At 36.9% G+C, this 14,616-nt stretch overlaps 1 long non-coding RNA gene across 1 annotated transcript; it reads left to right on the forward strand.

Annotated features, from left to right (window-relative positions):
* Nucleotides 1-357: 357 nt before the first annotated feature.
* LOC129533110 (uncharacterized) lies at nucleotides 358-13,974 on the forward strand. The gene is made up of 4 exons (XR_008679148.2): nucleotides 358-524; nucleotides 2,839-2,942; nucleotides 4,339-4,484; nucleotides 11,483-13,974. It is a non-coding gene; the product is annotated as an uncharacterized lncRNA (long non-coding RNA).
* The last annotated feature ends 642 nt before the right edge of the window (nucleotides 13,975-14,616 follow it).

Raw genomic sequence — 14,616 nt, forward strand, 5'->3', positions numbered from 1 at the left:
TTTCATTTATATGAGAATGAGCTCCATAAGCCAACAAGGTAAACTCCAGCTGTGGCTCTTAGGAAGTTAATTGCTGCTTTAAGAGGGTTTATTTAATGTTATGGTGGGTTACTGAGAGAGTGATGTTGGTTTAACTCTAACAAGTTTGGTGTGCTAAAGGGTCAGACATAGAGAAATATCAAAGTAGCTCGAGAAGGAGCAGGTGTTAGGGAAAGGGATATTTTTAGGATGGGTTGGAGTACTTGAGCATGTTTGTAGGCTGGGAATAAGAATCAATGGCAAAGACAGGCTGGGTGCAAAAAAAATAAGTTGGAAAGAGAACTTGAAGAATAGGGTAATAGAATAGGAATTGAGTGATAGACATGACTTAGACCAAGAGGAGGACAGAGGACTAACAGTCTCTTTGAATGTGTGAAGGTCTGGCCGTTTTGTAGAGATGACAGAGACAGAAGCAACGGGGAACACACTTTCTCTGTAACAAGGTCCTTAGGTCTGAAGAGTGCTGTCTGTGAAGTTTACTACGGGTGAGTAGGTGTTATCACTTTGAGTCTGTCAAAGGCAGTAGTCTCTGTAGCCTCTTCCAGACTGAGGAGTCTTTAATTCAACTTGTAGTACATGAGCCCCTTTTTTTCTTTTTCCTTTTTTATCTGACTTTAAAAGTTAGGAGAGCCCCCTTCTTTTTGATGCCAAACTGCCTTCTAGTTTTTAGACACTTAAAGAGCTGCACTGCCTCAGGCCACTTGTTTTACATTAATAATAATAGCATGTTTCCCCTTGCTATATAAAGTTACCATTAATGTGTACTTTCAGTGGAGCTAATTAATTTGCAATGATAAATGCATGCTCCTTGCTTGATTTCTGTTGTGAGTCACACATGAGTTAGAGGTGGCATTTATGACCATGGAACAGAAAGAAACTTCTAAATTGCACCAAGAACCTGGCCACATTGACAGCGTGCCCTCACTAAATGGAATGGCCAGCCTAGTTGACACAGGTGAAGACAATGTCAAAAACAGATTATTGAGTATTTGAGTATTAGAGGTCTCAGAGATCATCCTGTCCTCCCTCCTCATTCTGCAGATGGCCGAGCTGTGCCTGCATTCCAAGTCCTTATCCAGAACTCTCTCCATGGCAACCTTCTTAGTGACAGTGTTACTTAATATTTTTATTATTCCACACTGCTTTTGCTAGCACTCATGGAAGAAATGATTTTTATTCTAAAGAGAAAAAACATGGACTATAACTTATCAGTGATAAAAAATAAAACCATACAATAGAGAGGAGGAATTTTAATAATGTTTAAATTTCATAGGTGTAAAGATTTCCAAACCATATTACTTATTACTAGTGAATATTGGTGAGTTTACATGCTTTTTTCCTTCTACTCGTTTGGCCCTGTACAAAAATCCAACTCTCTGAAACTTTCCCTCATCTGTAAAATATTTATTTGGCAAAGTTGTTATAAGGATTAGAAATAATGTGGCAGTAGCTGGAAATCTTACTCAGAATCGACTTTAATTCTGTTAGTCTTCTAAATCCTTAAAGAATTAAGAATTGCCTTGAAATTACCATTGGATATAACAGAGTATTGTCAGTGAGTCTTTGGTGGAGTTGGGTTTCATGTGAGATCAGGCTTTTAAAACTGCCCTCCTCAGATGAAGAAAAGCTCCAGTGAGCTCCGTGAACCTGATCAGTTTCAGTGTGAAATATCAGCTCTCTTGGGATCCGCAGGAATAGGAATCCAGTTCTGTGAACGTTGCAGCTTGATATAGTTGTGCTCATTTAATTGACCCTTGATTTTGGTACCAAAGAAAAATTGGAAGAAAGAGGAACGTCATTTTGGATCTGGGATTGAATAGTGAAAATTATATATAATAATAGTTTCTTAAGGGATTACTTACACTTTACTTAATAGGTGATGTGTTTGATATTTTTGTATGAATTATCTTAATTCTTACAACAACCCTGTAAAGTAGGATTATCCTAATCTTATGGGTTAATGAAACTGAGGTCTGGAGAGATTTCGTGATTTCCCTGTTTCTTAAGCTGACAGGTAGAGAGCTGGGATTCATGTCACCTCTGCCTGAGTCCAAAGATCATTTTCATAACCATTAGGCTCTAATACCTGAAGTAAGTTATATTGAAACGGAATCCAGGAGATAATTTTGACAAAGCTTACTGAGAGCTTTGTGATTCCATGAAAACTTTATGATTATCCTAAGTGAAAAGCAAAGAGCCTGGATTCTAAAACCAGACTACCTGGATTCAAATTCTGGCTCCATTTACTACAGGAGAAAAGGAATAACCTCTGTGTCTCAGTTTCCTCATCTGTAAAATAGGAAGACAAAGAGTGGCTACCTCACAGGGCTGCTGTGAAGAGTGAATGAGTTCATGCATGTAAAGCATTTAGAACAGTGCTTCGTATATAGTAAGAGCTGTGTGTTTGCTATTGATATTATATCAGCAATGATCACGCATTTCCAGAAAAGGGATTTATAAAACATCTAAATAAGGAAGAATATTACTAACCATGTTGTTTCATTTGACCCTAAACATTTCTGTTCTTAGGAATGTATATACTTAACAGATTAATGACACATACATATTTATATTAGTGTTCTTTTTAAAAATAGCTTTAATGAGATATACTTCACCCATTTAAAGTGTAATTCAATGGTTCATAGTATATTCACAGATTTTGGAACAATCTTACAACAAAACAACTTGAGAATGTTTTCGTCACCCCAAAAAAAGCCCTGCACCCATTACTTACCATTCCCCATTTCACCGCAACCCCCCAACTCTAGGCAATCGTTAATTTATTTTCTGTCTCTGCAGATTTGCCTATTCTGGATGTTTCATATTAATGGAACCATAAAATACGTGGACTGGCTGATTTTATTGAGATATGATTTGCATACCATAAAATTCATCTTTTAATGGTATGTAATGTAGTGGTTTTTAGTATATTCATAAGGTTGTATGAGCATCACAACTGTCTAATTCCAGAATGTTTTCATCACTACCCCCCAAAACCCTTACCCTTTAGCAGCCACTCCCCACTCTACCTTCCCCCCCAGCCCCGGGCAACTACTAACCTAGTTTCAGTGTCTATGGATTTGCCTATTCTAGATGTTTCCTATGAATGAAGCTATACAACATACGGCCTTTGTGTCTGGATTCTTTAATTTAACATATTATTTTCAAGGTTCATCCATGTGGTAGCATCTATCAGTACTTCATTCCTTTTTATGGCTGAATCATATTCCACTGTATGGATCGGCCACATTTTGTTTATCCATTCATCAGTTAGTGGACCTTGATGTTATTTCCACTGTTTGGATATTATGAATCGTGCTGTTGTGAACATTTGTGTGCACGTGTGGACATATGTGTTCATTTTTCTTTATTATATACTAGACATGAAAAATTGGATCATATAAGTGACTCCATGTTTAACATTTTAAGGAACTGCAAAACTATTTTCCAAAGCAGGTATACCGTTTTACATTTCTACCAGTAATATGTGAGGGTTCCTTGTTCTCTACGTTCTTGAAAACTTTTGTTATTATCTTTTTAACTATAGCCATCCTAACGAGTGAGAAGTGGTATCTCATTGTGATTTTGATTTGTATTTTCCTAATCACTAATAGTGTTGAGCATCTTTTCGTATGGTTATTGGCCAATTGCATATCTTCTTTGGACAAATGTATTTTCGAATCTTTGCCTGTTTTTAAATTGGGTTACTTATTGTTGAATTGTAAGAGTTTTAAAATTCTGGATACCAGACCCTTATCAGATACAGGCTTGCAATATTTTCTCCCATGCTGTGGGTTATCTTTTTACTTTCTTGATAGTGTTCATTGAAGCACATTTAAGTTTTACATTTTCATAAAGTCAGATTTATCTATTTTTTTCTTTGCTTGTGCTTTTAGTTTCATATCTAAGAAACCATTGCCTAATCTAAGGAAATGAAGATTTACGTCTGTATTTTCTTCTAGGAATTTTATTGTTGTAGCTCTTGTATTTAGGTCTCTAATCCCTTCTGGGTCAATTTTTGTTTATTGTATGAGATAGGAGTCCAAATTTATTCCTTTGTATATGGATATCCAGTTGTCACATAACCATTTGTTGGAAAGACTGTTCTTTCCCACATTGGATTGTCTTGGCATCCTTGTCTAAAACAAACTGACCATTGATATATGGGTTTATTCTGAGTGTATTCTATTCCATTGATTTATATGTTTATCCTTATGCCAATTCCAGGTGGTCTTGATTACCATAGTAAGTTTTAAAATCTAGAAGTATGAATCCCCAATTTTGTTCTTCTCTTTCCAGATTGCTGTGGCTCTTACTAGATCCCTTGCATTTCCATATGAATTTTAGGGTCATCTGTCAATTTCTGCAAAAATGGCAGCTGGAATTTTGAGAGAGACTACATTGAATCTGTGCCTCAAATTAGGAGTACGGCCACCCTAGCAATAGTAAGTCTTGTAATACATGAATACAGTGTGTCTTTTCATTTATTTAAGTCTTCATTAATTTCTTTCGATGATGATTTGTAGTTTTAGTGTACAAGTATTGCATTTCTTTTTTAAATTCAGTCCTAAGTATTTTATTCTTGTTACTTTGTAAATAAAGCCAATTTCTTAATTTCAATATCAGATTATTCATTATGAAGTGTTGACTTTTTGTATGTTGATAGTGTATTCTACAGCCTTGTTGAATTCATTTATTAGCTCTAATAAGTTGTGTGTGTGGTTTTTTTTTTTTTTTTTAAGATGGAGTTTCGCTCTGGTTGCTAGGCTGTAGTACAGTGGCGCAATATTGGCTCACTGCAACCTCTGCCTCCTGGGTTCAAGTGATTCTCCTGCCTCAGCCTCCTAAGTAGCTGGGATTACAGGTGTGTGCCACCACGCCCAGCTAATTTTCTATTTTTAGTAGAGACAGGGTTTCACCATGTTGGCCTGGCTGGTCTCGAACTCCTGACCTAGTGTGATTCGCCCACCTCAGCCTCCCAAAGTGCTGGGATTACAGGTGTGAGCTACTGCGTCCGGACTTATTTCTTTTTTACCTAATTGCCCTGGGTAGAACTTCAAGTACAATTTTGAATAGGATTGGTGAGAGCAGATATCTCTGTCTTGTTCCTGATCTTAGAGGGAAAGCGTTCAGTCTTTCATCATTAAGTTTTATGTTAGTTGTGGGATTTTCGTAGATACCTTTCATCAGCTTGAGGAAGTACACTGGTATTCCTATTTTGTTGAGTGTTTTTTTTTTTTTTTTGGTTTTAATAGGAAAGAGTGGTGGATTTTATCAAATTCTCTCTGTCTACTGAGATGCTATGTGGTTTTTGTATTTCATTCTATTAATATGGTGTATTACATTGATTAATTCTCATGTATTGAAACAACCTTGTAACCCTGGGATAAACTCCACTTGGTTATCATGTATAATCCATAATATATTGCTGGATTTGGTAGTTTTCATGTGATACTCTTGTCTTGATTTTAGTGCCAGGGTTATACTGTTCTTGTGGAATGAGTGAGGAAGTGATCCTTCTTACATTGTACAGAAAAGTTTATGAAGCTCTTTGTTATTCCTTAAACAATTGGTAGAAATAATCAGTCTTGGGCTTTTCTTCGAGGGAAATTTTTGATTACTACTTCAATCTGCTTACTTATAGGTCTATTCAGATTTTGTAATGCCTTTTGAGTCAGCTTTGGTAGTTCGTGTTTTTCTGGTTATTTGTCCAACTTAGTTAGCTAATTTTTTGATGTACAAACATTTTGTTTCGTAAGTTTTTCCTTACATTTTTTTTCTATTTCTATAAGATTGGTGACAATGTCACCTGTTTCCTATTTGATTTTGGAAATTTGAGTTTTCTCTCTTTTTATCGTCTTCATTAGTCTAGCTAAAGGTTTACCTATTTTATTGATTTTTCAAATTATTTTAATTAATTAATTAATTTTCTGAGACAAAGTCTTGCTCTGTTGCCCAGGCTGGAGTGCAGTGGCATGACATCGGCTCACTGCAACCTTCCTGTCCCGGGTTCAAGTGATTCTCCTAACTCAGCCTCCCAAGTAGTTAGGATTGCAGGCATGCGCCACCAAGTTTGGCTATTTTTTTGTATTTTTAGTAGAGACAGGGTTTCACCATGTTGCCCAGACTGGTTTCAAATTCCTGACCTCAAGTGATCCGCCCGCATCGGGCTCCCAAAGTGCTGGGATTACTTTGAGCCATCGCTCACACCTGTAATGGCCTGATCTTTTTTTTTTTTTTTTTTTGAGACGGAGTCTCTCTCTGTTGCCCAGGCTGCAGTGCAGTGGTGCGATCTCTGCTCACTGCAAGCTCCGCCTCCCGGGTTCACGCCATTCTCCTGCCTCAGCCTCCCGAGTAGCTGGGACTGCAGGTGCCCGCCACCACGCCCGGCTAATTTTTTTTTGTATTTTTAGTAGAGACGGGGTTTCACCGTGCTAGCCAGGATGGTCTTGATCTCCTGACCTTGTGATCCGCCTGCATCGGCCTCCCAAAGTGCTGGGATTACAGGCGTGAGCCACTGCGCCCGGCCCCTGGCCTGATCTTTTAAAAGAACCAGTTTTTTTTTTCCCCCACAGTTTTTCTATTATCTATTTTTATTTATGTTCTCTCTTATCTTTATTATTTCCCTCCACCTGCTTGTTTGGGTTTAGTTTGCTCTTCTTTTACTAGTTTCTTAAGACAGAAAATTAGGCTATTGACTTGAGATCTTTCTTCTTTTTAATGTAGGCGTTTATAGCTAAAAGTTATTTTTCTAAACTTTGCTTTTGCTGCATCCCTTAAGTTTCAGAACGTTGTGTTTTATTTTCATTCGCCTTAAAGAATTTTCTATTTTCCCTTGTGATTTCTTCTTTGACCTGTGGATAACCATTTTAGAAGAGTGTTGCTTGATTTCCACATATTTGTGACTTTCCCATATTTCCTTTGGTTCTTATAATTTTATTCCATTGTGGTTGGTTGTAGAACATACCTCATATGATGTCAATTTTTTAAAAAAGTATTGATATTGTTTTATGGTTTAATATGTGGTCTATTCTGAAGAATGTTCCATATGCCCTTGAGAAGAATGTGTTTTCTGTCATTGTTGGATGGTATTTTCTTTTTTTGTGTGTGTTTTTTTGATGTGGAGTCTTGCTCTGTTGCCAGGCTGGAGTGCAATGGCCCGATCTCAGCTCACTGCAACCTCCAGCTCCTGGTTCAAGCAATTCTTCTGCCTCAGCCTCCCAAGTAGCTGGGACTACAGGCGCATGCCACCATGCCTAGCTAATTTTTTTTTGTATTTTTAGTAGAGATGGGGTTTCACTGTGTTGGCCAGGATGGTCTCGATCTCTTGACCTTGTGATCTGCCCGCCTTGGCCTCCCAAAGTGCTGGGATTACAGACATGAGCCACCACGCCTGGCCTGTTGGGTGGTATTTTCTATAGTTGTCTTTTGGGTCTAGCTGATATGTAGAGTAGGTCAAGTTCTCTATTTCCACGTTGATCTCTTTAGTTGTTCACTGCATTATTGAAAGTGGAGTACTGAAGTCTTAAAGTATAATCTTTGAATTGTCTTCCTTCAAGTCTGTCAGTTTTTGCTTCACTTATTTTGGGGCTCTGTTGTTAGGTGCAATATGTTTATAATTGTTATATCTTTTTGATGTATTTACTCTTTTATCATTAAAATGTCTTTTTTTTGTGTTTAGTAACATTTTTTTTCTAAACACTTGTTTTGTCTGGTATTATTATAACCCTCCAGCTCTCTTTTGTTTACCATTGCATGGTATATCTTTTTCTTTCAATTTATTAGTGTCTTTAAATCTAAAATGTGTCTCCTACAGGCAGCAAATAGCTGAATCATGTTATATAAATCCATTGTGCTAATCTCTGCCTTTTAATTGAAATGTTTAAAACATTTACATTTAATATAATATTTGATAATGTAGGATTTAGTTCTGTCATTTGCTGTTTTTCTATATCTTATGCCTTTTTAATTTTTCATTCCTTTTATTACTGCCTTATTTTGTGTTAAATAGTGTTGTTTATACATATGTTCTGGTGTACCATTTTAATTCCCTTGAGAGATACATTTGGGAAATTTGGGGAAGTCATGTATGTATGTATGTGTGTATGTATGTATGTATGTATCTTTTCCCTTAGTAGTTGCCCTGAGGATTATAATTAACATCTTAATTTATAATAATGTAGTTCATATTAATAACAAGTTAATTTCAATAATCTACAAAATTTCGCTTCAATATAGTTTTGTTCTCTTCAACCTCCTTTATGCTATTATTGTTATACAAATTACATCTATTTGTTATTGTTATATAAATTGCTTCTATGTAATTATATCTACATCTATGTTTGTGTGACCATCAATGTAGATTTATTTTATATATAGATTTATTTCATCTACAATGTAGATTATTTTATATATAATAATATATATTTTATTTTTATTTTTAAAATTTAATTTAATTATTATTATTTTTTGAGACAGAGTCTTGCTCTGTCACCCAGGCTGGAGTGTAGTGGCACAATCTTGGCTCACTGCAACCTCTGCCTCCTGGGCTCAAGTGATGCTTGTGCCTCAGCCTTTTGAGTAGCTGGAATTACAGGCATGCACCACCGCACCCAGATCATTTTTTGTATTTTTAGTAGAAACAGGGTTTCACCATTTAACCTAGGCTGGTCTCGAACTCCTGAGCTCAGCTTATCTTCCCACCTTGGCCTCCCAAAGTGCTAGAATTACAGATGTAAGCCGCCACACCTGGCCTTAAATATGTATAATATAAATCTACATTTATATATATATGTGTGTGTGCATATATATGTAATAAATCTACATTTCTATATGTGTGTATATATACACACACATATAAAAATATATATACACACACATAAATGTAGATTTATTTTATTTATATTATATATATGTTGTATGTATTTTTTTTCTTTTTTTAAGAGGACAAATTAAGAGGACAAGGCCTTGTTCTGTTGCCCAGGCTGGAGTGCAGTGGCACAATCATAGCTCACGGCAACCTTGAACTCCTGAGCTCAAGCAATACTCCCACCTCAGCCTCCCAAGTAGCTGGGACTACAAGAAGATGCCATCATGTCTGGCTAATTACTTTTTTTTTTTTTTTTTTTTGTGGACAGGGGTCTCACTATGTCATCAAGTCTGGTTACAAACTCCTGGCATCAAGTGATCCTCCCACCTCAGCCTCCCAAAATGCCGGGACTACAAGCTTGAGCCACCACACCCAGTGTATAATTATCTATTTATGTGGTTGTCTTTTAAGTCACAGAGGAGAAGAAAGGGGTTACTATACATATATATGTATATATGTGTATATATATGTGTTTATATAGATGTATATTTACACTCTTTTTTATATTTACTTATGTGTACCTTTACCAGTGCTGTTTTATTTAATAATGTGGATTTGAGTCACTGTCCAGTGTCTTTTTATTTCAACTGGATACACACTCTTTAGTATTTCTTGCAAGACAGATCTATTAGCAACAAATTCTCTTGGTTTTTGTTTATCTGGGAATGTTTTAATTTCACTTTCATTTCTAAAGGATAGCTTTGTTGGTTATAGACTGCTGAGTTGGCAATCCTTTTCTTTCAGCATTTTGAATACATCATCCCACTTCCTCTGCCACCATAGTTTTTAATGGGAAATCAGCTCTTACTCTCATTGAGGATCCTTTGTACATTATGACTTGCTTCTCTCTTGATCTTTCAAGATTCTCTCTTTTGTCTTTGGCTTTTAACAGTTTGATTATGATGGGTCTAAGTGTGGATCTCTTTGAGTTTATCTCTTGTGGAGTTTGTCAAAGTAGGCTGCTGGTTTTAATAATGAACGAGGGCTTTTGGTTTTCAAAGCTGTCATGGAGCTGGGGCCCAGGAAATAGGACTGGGGAAGTTAATAGATCGGTGCAAAAGTAATCACGGTTTTGGACTATGAATTTTAAGTCATTATAACTAGGTTTGAAACATCTTTATTGATCAAAATAGGAACCATTACAATCAATACATTTTTGAACCACCACTGCACTGCTCCTGGCCAAATGCATTGTTGATGTTGTGAGTTGTCTCTGCTCCTTTATGACCCATTTTGAACTTGAATTAAAAAGATTGCTTGAATTTGCTTTTTGTCTAACATCATTTCCATAGTCTAAAATAAATAGCAAGTAATGGCATTAGCAAAAAAGCAAAACGTGAGAAATGCCCATTAAAATGATGTATCACATAACCACATTTATTTAAGAATGTATTCCAACATCAAATGGCAAATTCCAACGAGAAAACTGCAATTACATTTGCACCAACCTAACAAAACACCCAGAGCTCACTGTTCTTACCAAGATTCTGCCATTTTTATTAAATGAATGCTGCCTGGATTATTGCAAGACTTGGGTTAATTTCCAGATGTGTGAAAAAGTTGCTTCTGACAATTGTGCTGTTGTTCTAGTCACTTTTACGGAGAAGAGAATTTTTAGAGGTCCTTACTCTGCCATTTGTGTTGATGTCACCTAATAATGTTAACTTCTGGTCCCAAATAATTCACCCATCCACAAATGCATTTTCCACCTAAAATGATTAGAAGTTCTGCTAAATCTGTTGTCCAGCTTTCCAGCCTGCCTGTCTGTTTTCTGTTCCTTGTAAAGGAACACAAGACTAGGAATTCTCAAAATAACACTTTTGAGACAGACCACCATGCTTTATCAAACACAGTGACATGCTGTAGTTTTAGGCTTTTCTTCACTTTTCTTAGCTTAGCAAGAGATCCATACTCAGTTCCCAATCTAGGTGCAAAATGACAAGTAAGGGGAAACTTTTAGGTTCATGTCTAAACAAAACTCAGGCTTACACAATCCAGGTGACTGGGTAAAGGGCTCTGCGCTGATCTTCAGGCATTGTGTCTGCTGCTTTCAGTGTTTCTTGCCCAGGATCAAGGACAATTTAAAGTCAAGTGGCTCCACAATTAATATTTTTAGTTATTTCCAGGAATTCCATTTCCAAGTTTGGCTGACTCACTCTATGGCAAACCTGGAAATGTAATTCTTAAATAACTACAAAGACATCCTTATTCTGGGTCTTGCCATCTTTGGGTTTCAGGTATATGGTAGGCCTAGGTCCCTACCACTTGTGGAAGCATACAAATTACATTTTCATACATGTGTGCCCTGGTCTTCTTCCCTTAACCCCTTACTGTTGCCCTGAGGAGCCATCGTCAGATCACTTCCTTATCTAGAACAATTCCATCTAATCACCTTCAAGGACAAGCAGTTCTCAGTGATGGTGATACACTTCAGAGGATTATTTGCCTCTATGTTATGGCTGTCACAGGGGTGGGAAGTCTATTGGGATTTAGTGCAATTGGACCAGGGATATGAAATGATCTGTAATGTGCCAAACAGTACTACATATTGAGGAATTCTCCTGTATTGACCAGATGCGGTGGCTCATGACTGTAATCCCAGCACTTTGGAAGGCTGAAGTGGGAGGACTGCTTGGGACCAGCGCTGGCAACATAGCAAGGCTTTATCTCTATAACAAAATAAAAACATTAGCCAGGCATGGTGGCACATGCCTGTAGTCCCAGCTACACAGGAGGCTGAGGTGAGAGGATCAGTTGAGACTATGAGGTTGAGGCTGCACAGTGAGCTGTGATTGTACCCCTGCACTCCAGCCTGAGTGACAGAGTGAGACCCTGTCTCAAAAAAAAAAAAAAAAAATTCTCCTGCATTGCTTGCACATTCAGTGGTCTTGCCAGATATTCATGTAGGTGAAAAAGCTGTTTATAATTACATGATTATAAAAGCTAGTCTATTTTGCTTGCAAAATGCAAAATGATTTTGTAATGTTTAATATAAATAGAAGGTGTTATGACTTCAACTGCCATGTAAATTAATAGATTGTTTGAACAAACTTTGTTCACAACTTTTCTAAATGTAATCAAGTCACCAAAAGCAACACTTCTTAGGTGTCTGAGGGGCCAATATAATGCACTCAGATTAGTCTGCATTTATAGCTACTGCATTAACAATGATTAATTCCTATTATCTTCTATTATAGCTATGCCAACATACATAAATATTAAAATATACATTATTTTATAATAAATTCATTTCTTTTTATTTCTCCAATTATTTTGCTTACATTATATTGATAAAAAATGAATAAGTAACCCACTGTGGCAGTTATGGAGTGTAATTCCTGATTTTTCAGTTTTCTTTGCCTGACAAACACTAATTCATTTTAGTTTTAGTAGTTAATAAGCATAAATGTAGACCCCAAGGCATTTTTTCTTGCTCTTCTAGTAGACTGAAATAATTACACTTGTCTTTCTACCCTGCCCCTGATCTGTTGGCTAACTAGGGGTCTCAAGTGGAGACACGGTCGCATTTTCTATTTTATCCGGAGATTTGTAATTGGCAACCCACTTTCCACCAAGTGTTCTTTCCTCATTGAGCACCTCTCGTTGATCTTGACATATTGGTGGCATGAACACATTCTCTCCCTCACAGAAAACTTAGGAATTGGGGAAATGTGACATCGGAGATCATCTACTTGTCTGGTTCTTCTTTGGAAAAGTAATTTTCCATACGTGGTGATTGATAGGTAAATCTTTGGCTGTAGAACTCCTCTCCCAACAACGGGTTTCCTTAAAACTAAGTTCAGTTGGTGGAATTTTTGTCTTTATATTCCCCAAACAGCAGCTCCATTCATAGATTGTGAAGTTGAAATTGTGACGTGTGTGCAAAATGCAAAGGATCATTATATTTGCATTTTTTTTACAATCTTTGGTGACAATTTAGTCATCATCAGTATTATAATCTTTGAAAGTGAAGACGCTAAAATAACTAGTGTGCACATCAGTGTTCAAAATGGTCAGAACGTGGGAAAAAAGCTAAAATTCCATCAATAAATGAATGTATTAAAACGTGTGGCATATATATATATATGAAATGAAATACTATTCAACCTTAAAAAGGAGTGAAATTCTGACACATGCTGTAACATAGATAAAACTTGAAAACACTCTGCTAAGTGAAAGAAAGCAGACACAAAAGGACAAATACTGTTCGATTCCACTTATACGAGGTACTCAAGTAGGCATAGTCACAGTCATAGAACATAATAGAGGTTACCAGGGACTGAAAGTAGAGGGGACTGGGGAGTTATTGTTTAATGGGCACAGAGTTTCTGTTTGGGGATGATGAAAAAGTTCTGGAAATGGATATTGATGATGGTTGCACAACATCATGAATGTCATTAATGCCATTGAATCATATACTTAAAAATGGTAAATTTCATGTTATGTATATTTTAGCACAATGAGAGAACACAAAGAAAAATAAATTGTAAACCTAGTATGTTTTACTGATTTAAATATTCTTCACAAATGAAACTGAAATGAACATTTTTCAGAAACAGAATAGAGAAAATCTGTGACCTGCAGGTCTGCACTAAAGAACAACTAAAGTTGCCGGGCGCGGTGGCTCAGGCCTGTAATCCCAGCACTGTGGGAGGCCGAGGCGGGCGGATCACGAGGTCAGGAGATGGAGACCATCCTGGCTAATCCGTCTCTACTAAAGATACAAAAAATTAGCCGGGCATGGTGGTGGGCACCTGCAGTCCCAGCTACTCGGGAGGCTGAGGCGGGAGAATGGCGTGAACCCGGGAGGCGGAGCTTGCAGTGAGCCGAGATGCGCCACCGCACTCCAGCCTGGGGGTCCGTCTAAAAAAAAAAAAAAACTACTAAAGAGAGTTTTAAAGGAGGACGGAAATGTAGACATGCAGAAAGGAATGAAGAGCGATGGAAAGCGGAAAGCGTAAGTGTGTGTGTAAGGAACTGTCACAGAATAAATATAAATATTTAAATATAAAAATATAAAAAATATTTATAAAAATATAAATATTTATTAAAAATATAAAGTTCAAAACCGGGCAATACTAGTTTATGGTGTTAGAAGTTAGGATAGTGGAAAACTTTGGAGATGATGGGATGTTAATAAAAGGGAGAGGAAGGAAGGGGGTTAGAGAGCTAGCTGTATTCTATTTCTTCAACACTTGGCAGTTACAGGGCTTTATTCACTTCGTGAGTAAATTCGCTGTGCTGCAGGCATACTCCGTGTGTGTGCGCTTTTCTGCATGTATGTCACGTTTTAATAAAAAGTTTTAAAAAATGGAATTGAATTGTTACTTGATCAGATAACTCTCAAAACCTGTCCTAACTACATTATAATGGATGAGCCAGCTTGAATCTTCAGGTGTGATGCACAGCAATTGACTGTTGTTAACCGGAGTGAGGTGCCAGTTGCTGCGCTGAGTTCCAAAGCTGCACTTCTTGATAGCTGTGAACATCATGAGTATACACTGGAGTGCACATACTATAACATGCTATTGTTACCAAGCCATCATGAGGACGTACATTTGGAATGTTTCTACCTGGGATGACACATTTATACACATCTATTACCACATGCTTTCTAGTCTTCTATGTGTTGAAATAACTTGCATTATTCAGAAAAGGATATCAATTTCTGGTGTCATCTGGAAGGTTAAACAGAGTAAAGTCAAAGA

Source organism: Gorilla gorilla, chromosome 3, assembly GCF_029281585.2.
Source record: "Gorilla gorilla gorilla isolate KB3781 chromosome 3, NHGRI_mGorGor1-v2.1_pri, whole genome shotgun sequence".
NCBI classification, from domain to species: Eukaryota; Metazoa; Chordata; class Mammalia; order Primates; family Hominidae; genus Gorilla; species Gorilla gorilla.